Source organism: Silene latifolia, chromosome 6, assembly GCF_048544455.1.
Source record: "Silene latifolia isolate original U9 population chromosome 6, ASM4854445v1, whole genome shotgun sequence".
Classification (NCBI taxonomy): Eukaryota; Viridiplantae; Streptophyta; class Magnoliopsida; order Caryophyllales; family Caryophyllaceae; genus Silene; species Silene latifolia.
Window position 1 is genome coordinate 139,982,942 of NC_133531.1, and position 23,270 is coordinate 140,006,211.

Genomic DNA, 23,270 nt, shown 5'->3' on the forward strand with positions numbered 1-23,270 from the left:
TTAACTGTTGGGGCCTCCCCTTTAAAGAGACAGAGCCACACAAAGCCAACTATAGTCCTAATGGCCAACGGATGCAGTTGAGCCACAGCGACGTTCATAGCTTTGATGATGGCCATAACGTATTCATTCAGAGGAAACCGGAGCCTATACTCCAGGTGTCTGATGTATACGCCGATGCAGCCCTCGGGAGGGCAACAGGCCGCCTGACCCTCCTCAGGGATAACAATTTTATATCCCCTGCCGAAGGAATAATGGCCCTCGAAAAGAGTTTCACCGGAACAACTGGCGAATTTATTCATCCAGGCACGATCAGGACCAGTTGTACAGGCCTCGCCGTGATCCAAGAGATGCGGCCTCTCCTCATCAGAAGGAGTCCTTTCCCCACCATCATCACCGTCATCATCATCATCAGCATCATCATCCTCCCAATCCTCCAAAACTTTTGGATCAACTTCGGGAGACGGAGACCTGGGACCCCCAAACCCTATTGGGGTAATAACTAGCGCCTCCTCCTCATCAGGACGCAACGGGGAACCCCCCGGCGCAGAAGTACTAGGTCCGGCTTCAGCAGAAGACATGGTAGCAACAATTACTTAACAAATAAAAGATTGAGAAAAGTTTGTTCGTTTACCTTGAAGAAAAAGTGCTACGCCGAAGTAATGACTCTGAAGGTTAGAGAAAGAAAGAAACCCTTGAAAATTTTGAGAGAAGAAATTTTTTGAAGAAATGAAATTTGTGCGGAAAAATTATGGGGCATACTGCTCTATTTATAGAACAAAGCCCACGAAGAAGGACCAATCAGGGCACAGCCCATGAAACGTCAGCCAATCAGCGCAAAGCCACGTGTCAGACATGCAGCCACGGAATGTCAATCGACACAACAGTTGAATGTCAATCAATGCAACAGTTACCAATCGTCTTCAACACGCCCCTTGGTATCCAATTGCCAGCGGCCAGCCGACCAACCAAACTTGACAGCACCGGCCTGGGGGCAATCAGAAGCACACGACACTCCTAACCTTGGTCTCGGCCAGCGCTTGTTTTCTTTTCCACATTAGATGTCCATTACACAACCATGTGGAGGGGGGATAATATGGTACGGCCTGAACATGATCAAGCCGAGGAAGAAGCTCGCCGATGAAGAAGTTCAAAATGCGCAGAATACGCTCAACACTCATCGAAGGTCCATACCACGGCATAGACTACGCTGGGGGCAAATTGATGGGGCATATTCTGCACCCGCTGACCGACTCAACATCTTGACCAAGGTCAAAGCTAAAAGACAACAAGTCACACAGAAAGCCGGCCTAGCCGACAGAAGCATGCCGGCCTGTCATTCACTACTCGGCCTCGGCAACTAGCCGGCCGAGAGGCAAATCAGCATACTCACATCCGGCCCCCTCGGCTTGAGCCAGCCAGGCCTGCCGGCCTGCCACGGGTCCCCCGGCCGAGGGCAAGACAGTCTTTCCACCTTTTAGCCACTTGGCCACTACGTGACAAAAGGTGAAAGTCTATAAATACTCCACTTCTCTCAACGAGAAAAGGATCCACAATTCATCCAAATATCACACATAAACTGGTATCAAACTCTTTTATCTCTCTACAATATATTGCGCTAAGTAACACACAACTTAATCCCTTTAAGTTTACTGACTTGAGCATCGGAGTGAGTACGCTCGGCCCAAGCCGAGCCCTGAGTTTGTTCATTGTTTCAGGAGAGGCCGAAAGGAGGAAACAAGCGAAGACGTCATTCTACAAGCACGAGTGGTCAACACATTTGCTCTGGAATCACACCCCGGAACAATTTGTATCAGCGTCCTTTTGTTGTGATGCCTAAGCTGAAGTGTATTCATAATTGTCAGTTTATTGCGATGTTATATATGGCTAATATATGTCATTCTAGCATGCATTTATTTTTCTTGTGAAATCAAAATTCAAAGAGTTGCTTCCGCAAATTTAGGGTGTTGCATGCCTAGATTATGTTGCCGAATAACATTTCCCTTTGGGATCCGTATAATCTAAATTACTTCCTCACTTCACTGGCTGTGTGTCACGTTTCTCGAACTCCGACCTCTCACACGACACTTCAATGTCGTGTCACATCCTACACATGCATTTGTTTCACACAAAAGTCGTGTCAGACTCTCGTCACTGTCTTGTGTTCAGCAATCACAGTCGAGTCATAGTAACTTATCCTACACTTTCAGATGCTTAAGATTTAAAAATTATAATTCCTTGTTTTTTCCTTTCAATAGGTAGTTTACTGAATTTATTTCTACCAAAGGACTGTTTAGTTAAATATTGTTGCTGTTGACGGTTAATGTGGCTTCTGATTTCTAAAATGCTTTCAGGACTCGTTTGTTCGTGCTGAAAAGTTTGTACAGGAACTTCAGAAGCAAGGTGTGTGTGGGCAAAAGATTCATTTGGTGTTCGGTTTTAAAATTATCGTGCTGCTGTTCAAGTTTCTTATTGGTGTTGATATCCTGACATTGAGTGTTTGGCTTTGTTTAAACTTTGTGTATGGCAAGAAATCCAAATTTGGCGATGGTACTCGCAGAACCTAAAGCTGATTGGGAAGAAAGGAGGAGTGTATCACAAAATGCTATCATAAATAGGGAACAATTGTTGCTATTAGTGTTTCAAGTTGTAAATCTCAGACAGCGGCGGACACATGATTTCCATCTTGGGGGCACAAATAATTGTTCTTTTTTTCTAGAAGATCGTTAAGATAAGAGATGGCTTTGTAATTTAGATCTCTAGATGTGCTAATGAGTATACATCCCTCTTTTCTATCCTTGACAAATCCTTGCTTAGTGTTATTTACATCTCTAGCTCTAATGAGTATATTTTCCCGTACGCAGTGTTCACCATTAGCACTCCATGACGAGGTTCCAATTTTGACGAGTTCAGTAGGTACTTATCCTCATTTTTTCATTTATTTTGTTTGTCTTATTAGTTTTCTTTATTGGATACAAATTAGTTTCTTGGGATTCAATTATGATGCTTCTCCTCTCATTTCTCAATTATAATGTGAAATTGCAATTTGATATAAAAAAAATTCGGTTGTCTCTCAAAGAAAAGAGAGAGATTTAGAGATAGAGAGAGAGTTCAGAAAGAGGACCAACGAGGGAGACGAAAAAACAGAGAGAGGGGAATGGTATGAATTGTGGACAAAGGCGAAGAAAGTCTCATCCCAGCCCATTAACTTCATTTTTTGGCGGTAACTCATTAAAGAGTACAGAATCAATTATCTTTTGAATTTATATGTGTGTCTGAGTTGAGCTTTTGGTAGATGTAGGTAGGATTTAGAAAAAATGGTATGATGATTGACAAGTAGTTATTTTAGTTTATTGGTTTAATTTTAGCTGTAGTGTAATATTATAATAATGTTGATAGGTTATCACCAAAAGAGATGTGCGAAAGCTAACCATCAAAAGAGATGTGTGAAAAATATCGGATTTTAGAAGATGAGTTTAGTGTTAAGTTAGTGGAGTTTGATGCCAAGTACAAGAAATTAGAGTGGGAGCTTTTGAGATTAAAGGACTGGTGGCAAATTCAACTAGATTTGGTGAATGATTTGGAGGTCATAAGAGAGCTTGCAATGATGAAAACAAAGAAAGAAGAGGTAGAGAGGCAACTTGAAGGTGTACAAGGAGAGGCCAAATATCTTTCGGTCAAAGTTAGTCCTCTAGAGTCTAGAGCTTGAAAGAGAAGAGAGCAGATCGTTAATGGAGTTTTCAGCCAAGTATAAGGAGTTAGAGGGAGAGCTTTCAAAAATGTGATCAGAAGCTGATTTTCAGTTTGCCAGTTTACCCCCCTTTTAAAGGAGGAGTTAAATAAGCAACAGAGTTAAAAAAGCCGGTTTGCCCCTCTTTTAGTGGAAGAATTAAATATGCATTTTTCACTGAGTCATACAAACACATCCGCTAATTAGGGATTAACCGAAAGAATATGCTGGTAATCAGTGACTTGTTACCGCTACCGCTGATGGCCTAAAATTGTCTCTAAACTATAATTATTTATCGAGGGTGACGGTTTGTTTCTCCATATTTCCAATGGAGCCAAAGACTCATTACTCTTTGGTTCTGGATTATGATGGAGTAAAGCAAAATGACTTACTAAAGTGGTTGCGCTTCTTTCTCTTGTGAAGTAGCAGTCTTTCGATGCAGTTTTTGACGCAATTTTTATCTTCGGTCATTCGGACCCCCCATCCCCTACCCTGCAATTTGCTGGAGCCATTGTGGCACTGAGGTAATGTTGTTGTTGGTGACGGTTTGTGTAGAGAAATTGTAGGGTTAAAGAGTCATAGACAACTTGGGGTGTAATGCAACTAGGCGACTCCAGTGGCGGACCCAGAGCTTTTAGAATGGGAGTGCACAGTTGGAAAACAAAATCGAATAATATAAAAATGATTAAATATTAAACGACACGCCCAAAAGAAAAATACAAATACTAAAAAAAGTTATATACAAACACGACGAGATCTCATGTTCTGAAAACGCTTAACTATGTCTCTACAAAAGGCTAATATTTGTTGTAGACGAAACCATTTTATGATAAAATGTTTACATACATCAGTTTATTATTAAAAAATGACAATTTTAGTTATAACATTATATCATTAAATGGTTACTTTCTATTAAAAAATGTTGGCATTTTCTAGTCTTAAGATAAGACCATAAGGGAGACCTACTCACAAAAGCATCTCCTTCGAGCTTGTATCATCCTTGAACAAAAAAACAGAAAATAAACAAGTAGATAATGAACATTCAAAATAAAAGTATAAAACATTCATATAAATAATTCATCAAAGAGAATTTCAAATTAACAACCTAATTTACAAAATTGGATAGAAAAAAAAAAGAAATGGAAGAAACTAGATGGTAATTATGGAAGGTAGATATAAAAAAGAAAAAACAAATGTTAGTTAGAACGAGTCGAAAACACGACCTCCTATACACAGAGATCAATTCTATACGCTGGGCCGCTTTGCCCATTGTGTTAATATAGCACACTAATTGTATACATAGTGTATCTGCCTGATTTTTACGAAAAAAATTTAAACAAATCTAGGGTGCGCACGTGGGGTGTTGTGCGCACCCCTAGGTCCGCCCTTGGGCGACTCCCTAGTGACTCAATAAATCGGGCCTTTGAATATATGCTATCAATTGTCTTAAACATATGGATTATCATTTTTCTTTCAATTGGTCTCCCTTGTGACGGGTTACTATTTGTGACGGATATTTTGTGAGATAAAATGGTAACAAAATGGGTTAGTGGAGAAAGGGGACCACATGAATAGTGTTGCAGAGAGAGAAAAAGTGGGTACATTGTGAGGTAAAATGGTATCCGTCTTCAGCTTGTGACGGATATGTCATGTCTTCAATGAGAATTTGTGTTTTTCTTTACCAACTACTTTTTTACCAACCATTTTTTATATATTAATACTTGGTTTACTTTTACGGTATTCCGGACCATTAAGTTTTACTCCGATTTTCAAAATTTAAGTTTTTATAACAGAAATCCCGGACTTCGATTCTAGAAACCTATAAGTTTACCTTGCCTTTTGTATTATGTTTCACCCACCTTTTGTTTCTCACTTTTCCTTTTCTATATTTTCGTATTTTGAGGGAGGAGGAACGGTTCTAAAGGATGATTCATGTCAGCCGACCCCAAATCATTTTGGGATTAAGGTTCTGATGTTGTTGTTTTGAGATTGTGAGGAGGGAGGAGGAATGCAATTGTGATTCTCTCCATTTCCTAAAAGAAATGGAGGGTCCATTTCTTATTAAGGGTCAAGATTTCATCTCACGGCGATCTAACGGTCCATGTTTTCAATCGATAAATAAAAGAAAAATGCAATAGAAAGAGAGATGTAATATTATATTGTAATGTGAGAGGAAATGGACAAGAAATGGAGAGAAGGAAATGGAGAAGATCTTTACTCGGAGGAATGGGAGGGACAAGTGGAGTAGGAAAATGAGAAAGAGGGGAATCACTACATACGATCCCTTTTTATAGAGTAGAAAATGGACAAGCACACATTATTTCCGGGAGTGTGTAGGCCATTTTAAATGATAGTAGTGGTTTAATAAGCATATACTCCCTCTCAGTCACTATAATATTCCCTCTTTCCCAAAACGGATTATTCAAGTAATGTTCCCCTTTCTATTTTTAGAAACTTTTACTCTTATTTTATTCATTCCTCTCTCCTATCACCAAACCCCACACAACTCTTTTACTCATATTTTATTACTTTCCTTTATGTTTTGGCCCCACAATTCTTTATTTAATTACTAATAATTCATCCATCTCTCCTATCACCAACCTCACACAACTCTTTTACTCATATTTTAATACTTTTCCTTAAGTATCGTGTCAATGGGAAACATTATAACGACTGGGAGGGAGTATGATTTTGTGCGAAAAACATTATAAATATATTTCCTACTAATGGGCTTGTTCATTATTCCTAGCCTGATGCCATTTTGCTGGTATTGTTTAAAAAAGCGTACTTACTAATATGGTAAAATTTTGTCTTGCATCGTTTCCAATTAGGATCCTCTCCATTTCCTTTCTCTCCATTTCCTCTCACAAACCCATTTAATAATATTATCCTCTCCATACTCTATTACTCCTTTATTTCTATGCATAAATCGTGAACCGTTCGATGTCGATAGAATTCAATCTCGTCCCTTAATAGGAAATGGACTCTCCATTTCTTTTTAGGAAATGGAGAGGAATCCTCTTCCATGGTTTCTTATTAATTAAGTTGTCGCTGTTCTTTCGGTTCTAGATATGATGCTGTCATTCACTTTACTGGATTGAAAGCTGTCGGTGAGAGCGTACAAAAACCATTGCTGTACTACAATAACAACATTATCGGTACAATTAATCTACTTGAAGTGATGTCGGCTCATGGTTGCAAAATGGTCAGTCTTCTTTTTATCTCAGTTTTATATATGCCCATACAGTGCATTTACCTAGGCCTGTTGAGTGTTGACTTGCCTAGCTGAGTTCCAGATTTCAGATTTCGATTATGTTTTTACCTCCAGCCTCAACTTTGATTTGTTCGATTATGTTTGTGTACCTAATTATAGCATTAATATTGTGTACACTCAATCACAGCACAATTTTTGTCTGAGTAAAGGGTACTTTAAGGACCTATACTATGCATTTTTTCCAATTAAGGACCTGAACTTTCAAACTTTACAGTTAAAGGACTCATATATGAATTCCGTCAAATGGAAACATCATAATATTTGCAACTAGTTTGAATGCCCGTGCGTTGCAACGGGTTAATTAACCGAGTAACAAAAAATGGTTATAAGGTCTTAATATTTACATCTTTTGTCTAATCATTTATTTAGATAGGATCAAAAGTCAAAACATCTTATTTAAGAGACGCAAAAGATGTTGGGTTGATACCTAAGTTCCAATGATGCATCATATTTATAATCATAAGACCACCACATCTTATGTTAATCTTTCGATGTGGGATAATTCTATTATTTTTATATAATTCTACGTTATTTTTCGATGTGAGACATATAACATACTAAGAAGCACACAATTTTATATATGTACAAATTATATGAAATCTATACACTAATAATAATATTTTTTTTTTTACCAATCGTTGGTTGGCGCAGTGTTAGCATGGGGCTGCGCTTGGTAGGAAGGTCTGCTGATCGATCCCCCACAACTGCGATTGGGAGGGGTTTAAATACCGTAATCCTTGGACACGCCACGAAATCCGGATTAGTCGGCCCAATATAGTTCGGATTACCGGATGGTTTATACCAAAAAAAAGAATGATAGCATTTTTACCACGAATCAAATTATGTTATTTTCATTATTTTCTTAACGATATTTTTTTGCCAAATGAAATGTTACAGTTTTTATATAAAAATTAGAAACGTCACTTGAATATAATATAGGAAATAAATATTATAATAATTAAAAGATTCTCCACTTAATTTTTTACATCAAAAAATATTATTTATGATATTTTCTTAAATTAATTTTTAGGATCACCCCACCTTATGATAATTTTCTAATGTGGGACAATTCAACTATTTATATGTAGTATATTTACCACACCTATATTATTTTTCAATGTGGGACAAATAACACACGAAAAAGTACACCATCTTTTTTTCACCTATTTCGATATACAACCCGATTTAATAATAAGAAAATACTATACTATCTCTTTATATTTGTACGTTTTTTTCCATTTTTTGTCATAATTAAAATATGTACAAATGATATGATTTAAATTACATTTTTTTCCTAACACGACTTTTAAGATGTAATTGAGGGAGCAATAAAATGTATAAACAAATGCAAAATATTTTCTTTTCCTGGTGCGATTTTGATTAATGGTTAAAAATTATGATGTGTTTTAGTTACTCAAATGTAATGAGGCATAATAATTACCTATATTTGAAAGTTAAAAAGATTTAATTCTACTATTTATCAAAGTAAAAAAAGCTCATTATTGATTTATTTGTGGATTCAAGATCTTTTTATGCAACACTTGATTTTATTATAATTCATAAATTTTCTATTCTAGTGCAGAGATTATCATTATATATGACACATTAATAACCAATTTATGTATATTTAGCACCCATTTTATTTTTTAATTATGATTTTGTCTTAAATAAAGTTATTATACTATTGATTGTCTTAAAATAAACATTATAATATCATTAATATAGTAATAAATAATCGCTTTTATAAATATCTACGTGATTAATATTTGTATGATATTGTTATAACTAAGGTTTGCTGTTATTACAAACTCTTATAAGAACTCTCTAAGATAATATTTAAGCGATTCAAAAGATTTTGGGTTGATACGCCTAAGTTTCAAATATGACTCATATTTATAATCATGTGATACCTCACCTCATGATAATCTTCTAATGTGGGACAATTCAACTATTTATATGTCTTACTTCTATTTATAATCATAATGTTGAGTTTATGGATTCAAGTACCTAAGAGGAGGAGGGGGTGAATTAGGTACTATTTAAAAAATTATAACTTCAACTTTATTGATTTAAAGTAAGTTATGAGCACAAGAGAGATTAGGAGATACTTTGAATAATATTGAAAGACTAAACAAGTATCACGATGAATGTTTGCTGAAGTATGAAAGTAACAATCGTTCTGGCTGTAGCTATTTGTCTCAGTTTGTGCAATACGACTGCAGACCAAATGTGACAGTATGATGAACTGTTACTTCTAAGATTGAGCAAAGCAAAACAAACAAACAAAGTAAATTGCAGCGGAAATAAAGTAAAGCACTTGAACACGAGATTTTTGAATTGGTTCGGCAAGAAACTCAAGTGCCTACGTCCAATCTACCTTTTTATTACTTTCCTTTAGTGATCTACTCCGACAACTAAAAGACCCTTGTAATAAAAGACACCAACCTACTCCGGTTGTAAAGCTAGTACAAGAACTACTCCGTTCTTATGACAAGCTAACTCGCAACCTACTCCGGTTGCCAAGAGTTAAAGACTACTCCGTCCTAAACTCTACTAACACACTTAGAATGTTATAGGATCAAGTTTCCACTAACACATTCTTAACAAAGAATAGAGATGGACAACTTTTACAAGATCAACAATTCTTAAGCAAGAGAGTTTAGTATTATAAAGTAACAAAAGAGCACGATGTAACAACTTGAAGACTCTTTAAAGGATTTGCAAAGGACACGGTTTAAAACTTTGAAAACACAATTTTGCAAACTTGAAAATAAACTCAGAAAGAAGTCTTAGGTTTTATGAAGGAGAGGCACGGTTTATATAGAGAAGGTGAGTGAAGGGGTTGCTAGGGTTTTGAAGGGTCAAAGACCACACATGTGAAGGGCATTTGCAACCACCCAAAACTTGCACCAAAGAGGGCTCTTTTGCAAAGGCAAGAATAGAGAAAGAGTGTTTGAAAGATATCCTTAAAAGCTCATGCAAATTCAGAAAACAAAGGATGTGAGACAAGTCACATGATGACAAGTTAACACAAATATGGCAAAAAGCATTTCTTGTTTTCTAAAAGACCAAAGGATTGAATTTGCATAAAGAGGAAACATTTTGAAAATAATAATAATTCAAACCACTCTTTATTGAAGACCAACTCCTTAATAAAAATCTGAATTTTATCTTTGAAAAATAAGAGTCACGTGAAAGCTTTTGAAAGATAAAAAAGGACTTCAAGTTGTGCGGATTGTGGCAACAATCCAAGCAGCTGTTTACTAATGAAAGCAACAGTCGTCTAGACTGTTTCTATTACTCTAAGATACTCTACTTTCTTGCTTGTACATTAGATGACACTAATACTCAATACAAAGGGAAGAATAACAACTTCAACACTTCTTAATCCATGCTTGATATGATCATAAATCCTGAAAAGGTAAACTAAGCTAGCACAAATCAAATGGGCATGTTATCATCAATCATAAGAAACCCAACAAATTCCCCCTTTGATGATGACAAGCCCCAAACGAATGTATAAGCAATGTAAACACCTTAATTCAAAATTTTCGTCAAGCCAGATCAAATAAGAGAAGGGACAATATTACCTTATAGGGAGCAAAAACTTAGAATCAAACTATCATGACAATTTTACATTGCCCCAAAACAAGAATCAAGCTAAGAAGGTTAGACAAGACATTAGTTAATCAATAAGCAAAGAGATTAAGAACATGAGTTTACCTTTTCCCCCTCTTGACATCATCAAACGGATAGGGATGTCAAAAGCATTAGAGTGCAGATATTTCACAAGAAAACACAAAAAGACACATGTAATCGTGACAAGGTAACAAAGTCAACATAAACATATGGATTAAGCATAAGTTAACCATAGCTCACCATGGCTAAATAAAGTTTAATATACACCACCAAATGTCAAAATAACAAGTAGAGAAAATATTGTCTTAGAAGGGCACAACCAAGGTGGAGCAAAATGAAAAAGGGCACGGGTAAAGGTTAAGGGGCCGAGAGTAAAAGGGATAGGCTAAGGGGAGGAAGCTTGTTCACCATCCGAGCTACTACCCAAAGGATCATCATCCACATGAGCATCATCACCAATTTCCTTTGTTGACACGAGGGTGGAAATGATATCCACCTCACCACGGATGAGGTCCACTGTAGAAGCAAGGGCCGAGATTGCCAAATCCTTTTGATGAGCATCTTCCTTAAGCCAAGCACTCAACTCAGCCACGACATTAAGAACTTCCCGCATACTACCCGTATTCACCTGACTAGACGACCCAACCTCAGGGTCCTTCTTAACTGTTACAGAAATCAATTCATCATTTTCCACCTTGATGAGCATTTTCCCCATTTGACCATTACTCATAACATCGCACATGTCCAAAGAACCCAAGCTAGTACTCACTAAAACCCCTTGTGCTTTGAGCACAACCGACAGCCACATTCCATAGGGCAAGTGAATCAAGCTAGAAGAGGGTCTACGAAGCTTGGTCGAAATAAGATGAAAACGCTTAAACATTAACCCAACTAAGTTCACCTTTTTGTGAGTTGCAATATGATAGATTAAATATTGTTGGGCTATGGTGAGTTTTCCCCGATCACCCGAGGGATAAATTGATCGACACAACATATTAAAAATGATTCGAAGAGGAGGGGGTATCTGGGTATTACTCACAGGACCACAAGTGATGGCTTTGGGACACACGACTTGAGCAACATTAAGTGGTGAGGCATAAGGTAAAGCAACCCATGTTTCGGAGGGGAGTTTGTCATAACCTCCGGTTGGGATATCAAGGGCGGTAGCAAAATCAGATTGAGAAAGTTTCAGAGGCTTACCGTTCACCTTAGCCGTGAGAAATTCACCAGTTTTATCAACACGGACGGTTGCAAAGAATTGAAATACTTCACTCACAAAGACTGGTTCACGCATTTCCAACAATTTTTCCCAACCTTGAGCTAAGATCATGTCTCGGACAGAGTGAAAGGCGGGAGGCTCGAACCAAGTTTGGTTGTAAACCCGAGGGGAATGTATAGCTTTGAGATTCATCAGCCTCTCACAATTTTTGAAGATGGAAGTAGGAATATCTAGGCTATCAAGGTGATCCCAAACAAGAGCTAAATCCCATTTGGAGGTTAGGGAAACCGGATCAGAGGGAGAAAGGTACACCAATTTTTTCTTTGATTGTTTGGATTTTTTCAGAAGAGGTTCAGACGGTATTTCATCAGAGGGATTAACAGCAGGGTTTTCAATATTGCTTTGTTCGACATTTTCAGAAATTGGGGGTAATTGGGATGAAGAGGCTTTTTCTTTCCTTTTGTTGTTTTTCTTCGCCGGAGTCAGGTCAGACTCGGCGGACTTGGTTGGATTTTCATTCAAATCAAACTCAGATTCTTCAATATCTTCGACATCCACCGTAACTGGTTCAGAGGAAGAGCTTGGGACATAAGTGTTTTTCTTCCGTCCTCCTCGAGTGCGACGTCCTACCATGGATGAGATAGGGATGTCGTCTGGTGATGATGAAACAGTGGGGATAGGTGATGGTTGAGGATTTGGTGGATCTGGGTTAGGTGAAGGAATCGTGTTTGAGGTTTGAGGAGGGAAGGCGTGGGAGATTTTGGGTGAAGGCATTGTTTGAGTTGTTGATGTCGGTGGGTTTGATGTGAAAGGTGGTGAGGTAATTTTTGTTGGTTTGACGGGTATGGTAGTATTGAGAGAGGTTTTTACCATGGTGGGTTATTTGAGGGAGTTTGTGGATATGGGAGATGAAAGGATAGGTGGATTAGGAGGTTTGGACGGGTATGTGGATAGGAGATGGGTTAAGGTAGTTAATGGCCCAATAAATGAGGGAGGAGAGGTAGTTGGCCCAACTTAAACTCATTTAATCACTCGAAATAAAAACGCAAGGTAGCATATAATAAACGTAAATTTAGATATGAGGTTGAGTGATTACCGACTCACAAATACGGTGTCAATTTTTGGTCTAAACATGATGTCAATGCACTTAGAATACTCAAACATATATCCAATTTCAATTTTAATCAATTAAGGAAATTTGTAAAACTCACACTAAAAATCACATGCAATTAATTAACCCAATTTCTAGTCTAAATTTCTCAAAATGTTCTCTTGCAAGTGGCTTAGTAAAAATATCGGCAATTTGATTTTCGGTTTTACAAAATATAAGTTTAATATGTCCTTTTTCTACATGATCACGAATAAAATGGTGACGAATATCAATATGTTTGGTTTTAGAGTGTTGAATAGGATTTTTGGAAATATTTATTGCACTCGTATTATCACACATTAAGGGAATGGAGTCAAAAATAATACCAAAATCCAATAGTTGTTGTTTTACCCAAAGGAGTTGAGAACAACAATGTGCCGCACTAACATACTCACTTTCGGCCGTAGAAAGAGCTACCGTGTTTTGTTTCTTTGAGCCCCAAGAAGTCAAGCAAGGACCCAAAAATGTTGCAATTCCGGAGGTACTCTTTCTATCCAACGTGCATCCCGCATAGTCCGCATCCGAATAGCCTATGAGATCAAAGGGACAATATAAGGGATACCATAAGTAAAGATTTTGTGTTCCAATCAAATACCGAAGAATTCGTTTAACGGCTTTAAAGTGTGATTCTTTCGGATTTGCTTGGAATCTAGCACATAAACAAACACTAAAGAGAATGTTGGGACGACTTGCGGTCAAGTAGAGAAGTGAGCCTATCATACCTCTATACACCTTATCACTAACATTCTTACCGAGTTCATCTTTGTCCAATTTGGACCCGGCTACCATGGGTGTATCATGAGGCTTACCATTAGTCATCCCAAATTTCTTAAGCATTTCCTTAATATACTTTTGTTGATGGATCATGATTCCATCCTTTGATTGCTTAATTTGGAGCCCGAGGAAGAATCCTAGCTCACCCATCATGCTCATTTCAAACTCCGATTTCATTAGTTCCGAAAAATATAAGTAAAAAAGTTCATTTGTTGCACCAAATATAATGTCATCAACATATACTTGTACAACCAACAGTTCACTGGACTGTTGCTTCAAGAACAATGTTTTGTCAACGGAGCCTCTTTTAAAACCATTTTCAATAGGAAATTTAGACAATCTATCATACCAACATCTAGGTGCTTGTTTTAAACCATAAAGAGCTTTGTCTAATTTGAAAACATGGTTAGGCAAATCATTGTTCTCAAAACCCGGTGGTTGCTCTACAAAGACATCTTCTTCCAAATATCCATTTAAGAAAGCGGTTTTGACATCCATTTGGAAGAGTTTAATGCCTTTGTGAGCCGCAAAAGCTATAAGCAATCGTATGGCCTCAAGTCTAGCTACCGGTGCATAGGTTTCATCGTAATCAATACCCTCTTGTTGGTTGTAACCTTGCACCACTAGTCTAGCCTTGTTCCTTACAATTTCTCCCGAGTCATCAAGCTTATTGCGAAAGACCCACCTAGTACCAATGACGGTACGATTAGGCGGTCTAAGGACTAAGTGCCATACCTCGTTCCTTTTGAATTGATTGAGTTCTTCTTGCATAGAAAGTAACCAGTTCGCATCAGTCAAGGCGACTGTTACATTTGAAGGTTCAATTTGAGAAAGGAAGGCATTGTGGGCACAAAATTCATTGAGATGAGCGAGATTGTTGAGGGATGATCTTGTTCGAATTCCCGAGTTGAGATCACTTGTGAGATTGGAAAGTGGATGAGAGCCTTGATGTTTCCACTTCTTTGGAACAATGGTTTCTTGTTCCCCCTCAGCAACAGTCACAGTGACTGTTTCTTATGGCCTGGAATGATCTTCATTATCACTGTTTTGGATTGCTTCTGTTCTGGAGGTGGAGGCAACAGTCGTTGGGTCTGTTGCTTCCAGAGAAGAAACAGTAGCAGATGTGCTACGTGTTCCCCCTGAGTTGCTGATATCCTTTGAAGGTGACAGTCCCTGCGTCTGTTGCAATTCAGCGTTGGAAGTTTCTTCATCCTCGAACACGAAGTCCTTTCGAACAAGACCAATCTCAAACTCATCGTCCTCATCCTCATCATCATCATCCATGTTTTGTACCTGTCTAAGTACACTAGATTCATCAAAAATGACATGGATGCTTTCTTCAATTAACAAGGTTCGTTTATTGTAAACTTTATAGGCCTTGCTATGATCGGAGTACCCAATAAATACTCCTTCATCACTACGTGGATCGAACTTACCCATGTTGTTTTTACCATTGTTATGAACAAAACATTTGCTTCCAAAACATCTAAAATGTGAGATATTGGGTTTTCTACCACGTAGCAATTCATAGGGAGTTTTATTTAGTATACTTCTTATCATGACACGATTATGAATGTAGCAAGCGGTATTTACCGCTTCGGCCCAAAAGTTCCTAGGCAACTTACTACATAATAACATTGTTCTAGCCATTCCTTCAAGGGTTCTATTCATCCTTTCAACCACACCATTTTGTTGTGGGGTTCTAGGAGCCGAGAAGTTATGGTCTACACCATTGTCATCACAATAAGCACCAAATGATGAGTTTTCGAATTCGGTTCCGTGATCGGTTCTCATTGAAACAAGTTTTAAATCAAGTTTATTTTGAATCTTTCTTAACCAAATTAGAAACTCATCAAATGTCTCATCCTTAGAGCTTAGGAAGAGTGCCCAAACAAACCTAGAGTAATCATCAACAATGACACACACATAACGACTACCACCTCTACTTCTAGTTCTCATTGGTCCACATAAGTCGATATGTAAAAGTTGAAAAGGTTGAGATGTACTCACAATTCTTTTGGATTTAAAGGAACTTCTAACATGTTTTCCTCTAGCACATTCATCACACATTTTATCTAAGTCAAATTTCATATTAGGAATGCCTTCAACTAAGTCAAGTCTTTTAAGGGTGTTAAGAGTTTTTGTACTAACATGTCCAAACCTTTTATGCCATAACCAAGGATCATTGTTCATTACACTCATGCAAGACATAGTGTGACCGGATAGAGTGTTCAAATTAGTTAAGTATACGTCTTTGACACGTCTTCCTTCGAGTATTAGTTCATTAGTAGTGGCATCAAATATTCGACACAAATTAGCACTAAATTCTACAAAATTACCCTTATCACAAAGTTGAGAGATACTAAGGAGATTATGCTTCAAACCTTTGACAAGCCGCACGTTGTCGACACAAAGTAATGATGACTTACCAACCTTTCCAATGCCAATTACTTCACCTTTCTTGTTGTCACCAAACCTTACCGTGCCACCATTGTATGCTTTGAGTGAGAGGAATTGGCTTCTATCACCCGTCATGTGACGAGAGCATCCACTATCCAAGTACCAATTGCGGCCGCCTCTCACCAAGCCCTACACAAAATTAGTTTTTGAGTTTAGGAACCCAAATGGATTTGGGTCCCTTCTTGTGATCAACATGTCTTGTGGTATCTTCTTTAATGCACATTTGCTTTATTGCTTTGGTATTCTTGTTAATGTCATCAAATAGTTTTGTACATCCATTAAAAACATGACCATTGTCACCACAATAATTGCAAATGATGTATTCGGGAAGACCCACGTATTTCCTTCCTCTAGAATCAGTTTTAGGCTTCTGGATGCAACAGTCAGTCTGACCGTTCCATCTGAACCCCAAACCAGCCAACTTTATCACATTTCTCGGTTTGATTCGTGAGGAAATTTAACACGGTTTGACTTCCTTCTCATTTTTCAGTGATGTTCTTAGCATTAACAAGTTCATTGGTCAAGTCATTGACACGTGAGAGGAGATGCAAATTCTTTTCTTTTTCTCTTTTGAGTTCATCATTGTTGACACTTTCTATGGACAATCTTTTCTCAACAATGAAGTCATGGGTGTGGTTGTTGAGTTTAGACACGAGATATATGATTCTTTCTTTGGACTCTTCATATTTAGATGTCATCTCGTCAAGTCTTTTGTTTAGATTAACGATTTCATCGGATATATGGTGAGGAGAAGACCTAGAAGTGCTACATTCGGGCATACCTTTTTGAAAGAAAGTAAGCCTATCATGGAGATCTTCTATTTCATTCTTGAGACAAACAACCTCACCCTTAAGACACTCGTTTTCATTTTTCAACTGTTCAATTTTTTCTTTGGACTTGTCTGAATCTTGGTCAGAAGCAACAGTCTTAGACACTATTTCTTTTAGGTCTACAACTTCAACTACAAAGTCATAGATCTCATTTTCAAGAGCATCTTTGACCTTCAAAAGATCATCACGTTCCTTGGTTAGTGAGGAAACTTGCATCACCAAGGTGGTGTTGTCATTTTCAAGGTCAGAGACGTCCGTGGGGGTCAACCTAAGACGCTCTAGTTCTCTAGTCAAATGTTTGTTTAACTTGTTGACTCTTTTAACTTCGTCATAAGCCTCAGAAGTGACAGTGACGCTGTCTGTTGCTTTTAGTTCATTTTTCAGATTAAAGTTCTCTTGAGCAATTTCCTCAATCTCATTTTTCATTACATCAAGCTTATTATTTTGAGACCGGCATTTATCAAAGAGTTGATCAAGAAGCTTACATATTTTTTCTTTGGAGTAAGTTCTAGCCTTGGCCTTTAAATGATTTACCTCATTGTCGGAATCGGAGTCGGAATCATCGGGATTAGCCATGAGGCATCTTAGATGTTCAATTTTTGAGGTTTTTGAGACTTTTTCTTTAGAATGATTTGAAAGACACATTTTAGCCTCTAATTCCTCCTCGATGAGTTCCTCATCTTCCTCGGAGTCGGACATTCCCCAAATGGCACTCATGACTCTATGTTTATAGTCCTTTTTAACCTTTTCTCTTCTTTCCTTAGACTTGATGTCATCCCACTTGGGACATTCTTTAATTTGGTGAGTTTTATCACCACATTTAAAGCATCCCACGGTGGAGCTAGGTCGTCTCTTAGGAAAGCGTTTTTTCGAGTAGTTATTAGTGAATCTTTTGTTTCCTTGACCATTGACTAACCCGGCTAGGTTTCTTGAGAACATAGCAAACTCGTCATCCTCATCATCATCTTCATCGCTTGGAGAAGATGTGAGGGCGAGACTCTTTCCCTTTGATGATTCACTAGAATGCTTGTCGAGATTAAACTCGTGAGCCATTAGTGATCCCATTAGTTCATGAAGAGATAGGGTTGACAAGTCTTTTGCTTCCTCTATGGCGGTAACCTTGGGTTGCCACTTAGAGGTTAGACTACGAAGGATTTTTCGAATGATGTCCTCGGACTCGAAATTCCTTCCTAGACTTTTAAGCTCATTAATAATACAAGAAAAACGTGAAGAGAAACTATTTAAGGATTCGTCCTTTGACATTCTAAACATCTCATATTGTTGCATGAGAAGGTCAATACGGTGTTTTCTCACTTTGGACGTCCCTTCATAAGCAAGTACAAGGGAATCCCAAATAGATTTTGCCGTAGGACATCCGGAGATACGACTAACTTCCCCCTCACCAACACAACGTTGAAGAATCGACATTGCTTTGGAATTCTTTTCGGCAAGTTTAAAGTCGTTTTCATTGTAATTTCTTTCCTCTTTTGTCTTGGTGAAACCGTTTAAAATATCGGTTTCCTCAATGGCAAGAGGTCCATCTTGGATGATGTTCCAACATTGATAATCGATACTTTTGATGTAATGTTCCATTTTAAGTTTCCACCATCCAAAATTCGAACCGGTAAAGACCGGGATCTTGGAGTGTTTCTCGGAATCCATTACCCACGAATCAAACTCTAAGGCGATTAGCCTTGATCAAGAGCACGAGGCTCTGATACCAATTGTTGAGTTTATGGATTCAAGTACCTAAGAGGGGGAGGGGGTGAATTAGGTACTATTTAAAAAATTATAACTTCAACTTTATTGATTTAAAGTAAGTTATGAACATAAGAGAGATTATGAGATACTTTGAATAATATTGAAAGACTAAACAAGTATCACGATGAATATTTGCTGAAGTATGAAAGTAACAATCGTTCTGACTGTAGCTATTTGTCTCAGTTTGTGCAATACGACTGCAGACCAAATGTGACAGTATGATGAACTGTTACTTCTAAGATTGAGCAAAGCAAAACAAACAAACAAAGTAAATTGCAGTGGAAATAAAGTAAAGCACTTGAACACGAGATTTTTGAATTGGTTCGGCAAGAAACTCAAGTGCCTACGTCCAATCTACCTTTTTATTACTTTCCTTTAGTGATCTACTCCGACAACTAAAATACCCTTATAATAAAAGACACCAACCTACTCCGGTTGTAAAGCTAGTACAAGAACTACTTCGTTCTTATGACAAGCTAACTCGCAACCTACTCCGGTTGCCAAGAGTTAAAGACTACTCCGTCCTAAACTCTACTAACACACTTAGAATGTTATAGGATCAAGTTTCCACTAACACATTCTTAACAAAGAATAGAGATGGACAACTTTTACAAGATCAACAATTCTTAAGCAAGAGAGTTTAGTATTATAAAGTAACAGTAGCCACGACTGTAACAACTTGAAGACTCTTTAAAGGATTTGCAAAGGACACGGTTTAAAACTTTGAAAACACAATTTTGCAAACTTGAAAATAAACTCAGAAAGAAGTCTTAGGTTTTATGAAGGAGAGGCACGGTTTATATAGAGAAGGTGAGTGAAGGGGTTGCTAGGGTTTTGAAAGGTCAAAGACCACACATGTGAAGGGCCTTTGCAACCACCCAAAACTTGCACCAAAGAGGGCTCTTTTGCAAAGGCAAGAATAGGGAAAGAGTGTTTGAAAGATATCCTTAAAAGCTCATGCAAATTCAGAAAACAAAGGATGTGAGACAAGTCACATGATGACAAGTTAACACAAATATGGCAAAAAGCATTTCTTGTTTTCTAAAAGACCAAAGGATTGAATTTGCATAAAGAGGAAACATTTTGAAAATAATAATAATTCAAACCACTCTTTATTGAAGACCAACTCCTTAATAAAAATCTGAATTTTATCTTTGAAAAATAAGAGTCACGTGAAAGCTTTTGAAAGATAAAAAGGGACTTCAAGTTGTGCGGATTGTGGCAACAATCCAAGCAGCTGTTTACTAATGAAAGCAACAGTCGTCTGGACTGTTTCTATTACTCTAAGATACTCTACTTTCTTGCTTGTACATTAGATGACACTAATACTCAATACAAAGGGAAGAATAACAACTTCAACACTTCTTAATCCATGCTTGATATGATCATAAATCCTGAAAAGGTAAACTAAGATAGCACAAATCAAATGGGCATGTTATCATCAATCATAAGAAACCCAACACATAAGATCACCCCACCTTATGGTAATCCGATGTGGGTCGATTCTACTATTTATACGTAGTATACAGCAGACCTACATTAATTTTCAATGTAAGACAAATAACATATTCTAAAAAAAGTAATAGTACAAATAATTTTTTACCAACCATTTATAGATTATTTTTCATAAACTTTTTACCAACCATTCATTTATAGATTATTAGGCGATGATAACAAACGTTTAAGAGCTCTCTCTAAGACAATACTTAAGAGACTTAAAAGATTTTGGGTTGATACCTAAGTTTCAAGGATGACTCATATTTATACATAGTATATTCACCACACTTATATTATTTTTCAATGTGGGACATATAACATACTAAGAAGTACATATCATTTATATCAAAAAATTTAAGGTTAATATCTAAGTTTCAAGGATGTCTTCTATTTATATTTAAAAAAATCATTATTTTTTACATATTATATTTCTTTGAAGGTAAAACCACGTAGTCTCGATCATTAGATAGAGATCTTTACATCGTACATATAACGACTCATTAACGCTCTATTAACGCATTCAGGAGACAACCATTAGTAAGATCTTTAGTTTTGTATTGTGTTATGGGACTACCATTAGTAAAACCCTTTGTTTTGTATTGTGCTTTAACTTTGTGTATGTTGTAATCTTGTTCAGTATAGGTAGGTTGCCTATATGACACCAATATTATGTGATTTTTCTTCTCTAGTTCATGTTCTTAACTCTTTCCCGGGTAGTTATCATTAATCTCCACTTTATTTTTAATATCATATCGTAGAGATAATGATAGAAAATCTTAAGAGAGCTCTTTAAAATAATATTTATGAGACTCAACAAATTTTGGGTTGATACATAAGTTCCAAATATATCTCCTATTTATAATCATAGGATCACATTACCTTATACTAATCTTTCGATGTGGGACTGATGGGGCATATTCTGCACCCGCTGACCGAGTCAACATATTGAGCAAGGTCAAAGATATCCATAGCAAGTCAACGACTTAGACGGCCTAACCGACGCAGCCCGTCGGCCTGTCTCTTGGGTCTCGGCTGGTCCAACTAGTCAGCCGGGGCACATATCCGCGTACTCATATCCAAGATCCCTCGGCGGTGAGTCAACAGGGCCTGCCGGCCTGCCATGGCCCCCTCGGCCGAGGGCAGATCAGTCTTTCCACCTGCTAGCCACTTGGCCACTACGTGACAAAAGGTGAAAGTCTATAAATACTCCTCAACCCTCATTGAGGAGAAGATACACAATTTAACCTAAGAATCACTATTCATCTGGTAATATATTCCTTATCTCTCTACAATACATATTTAGCCAAGTAACAACAACTTATCTCTTTAAGTTTACTGACTTGAGCGTCGGAGTGAGTTCGCTCGGCCCAAAGCCGAGCCCTCAGTTTGTTCATCGTTTCAGGAGACCGAAAGGAGGATTCAACCAAAGACGTCATTCTACAAGCACGGGTGGTAACAAATAACTGCTCTGGAATTACACCCGGAACAATTGGCGCCGTCTGTGGGAATTAGATACTAGAAGCTAGTCACATTCTTTCCCAAACAAAAAAAAAACTCACCCAAAAAGCTAAGAAGATGTCGAAACAACAAGAAGTAATGGTGACCGACGAAGGTGAATTCTACCACGATGATGCGGTCCCAAACTCTGAGATCAGGCAGACCCCCACCGGCCAAGTCACTGACATGGCGTACGGGATGCCAACGGAGCAAGCAACACCGCTGCCCACCAACCAAGTCACCATCATGGGACATGTGGTGGATGCAGCTAAACTGAAGCTACTCCTGGACCTAATTGGTAGTACGCCGACTCACACTGTCACACCGACAAGAGCGGCGGAACCCGTCCAGGAGACCAGGGCCCAAAATGTGACTCCGAGAAACTTGAACGGAGTCCTAAAAGAAGCAGGCCATACGAAGACAGCGGTGGTGCCCGTAGTGCCAGTGGTAGACCTAAGTCCTTCCCGCACTCGTGGGAGGACAGCGTCGTCGCGGCACCCACGAGGCCTGTCCCAAAGGAGTCCGACTCACCAGAGTCGGAGAAGAAGCCCGACTCGCCAGAGTCGGAGAAGAAGCCCTTCCCGCCACGGGGAGAGTAGCCGGACTAGGGGTACGAGGAGCCGATCGCCGCGTATCGTTCGACACATGGTCAGACAGCCCCTTAGTGCCTACGTCCTTGAAACCGCTGTGCCGACTAAGCTGAAGTTACCAGCATTCTCATACGAAGGAGAGAGTGACCCAACCGACCACACCGAGGCCTTCGAGTCTTACATGTCGGTGTGGGCGCAACCTGATGAGGTCTGGTGCCGAGTCTTCCCAACGACCTTGCATGGGATGGCTCGTACAAGGGACTGCCCGACGGCTCGGTATACTGCTACGCCGACCTAAGGGACGCTTTTCTAGCCCAGTACTCTTGCAACAAGAGGAGAGTCGTAGAGACGTCGGACCTCCTAACTATCAGACAGGAGGGGGGCGAGTCTCTACGAAGCTATGTAAAGAGGTTCGAAGCCAAGGTTCAGCAGATTCGAGAGCTGAACCCCGAGCTGGCGGCCTTCGCACTGATGAAAGGCCTCCCGAGGGGAGAATTGAAAAATGAGCTCATCAAGTACGGAGGCCTGGGCTTAGACGCCGCCAGGAAGATGGCCGACCAAGCCATCAAGGGTAGAAGACTACCACAAGACCTGGGTAGGCCCCAGCGAGGCCGAACACTCAGAAAAGAAGAGCCGCCGGGAGGACAACCCGGATGAAGGACGCCGTGACAACAATGGGTCACGGTCCGATGAAAGACGACGTGACAATAATAGGTCACGGTCTGACAAATCTGCCAGGAAACAGAACTCGGCGGGCACCGGGGGGAGTTCGGGACCGTACTACCAAAAACGGTACAATGATCACACCCCCCTGGTCGTATCTGCCGCCGAGGTCTTCGCCCTGAGCAAGAA

General features: G+C 38.7%; 1 pseudogene; it reads left to right on the forward strand.

The window, feature by feature from the left end:
* The first annotated feature begins 659 nt into the window (after positions 1-659).
* LOC141588815 (UDP-glucose 4-epimerase GEPI48-like) overlaps positions 660-23,270 on the forward strand; it is a 50,853-nt pseudogene continuing 28,242 nt past the window's right edge.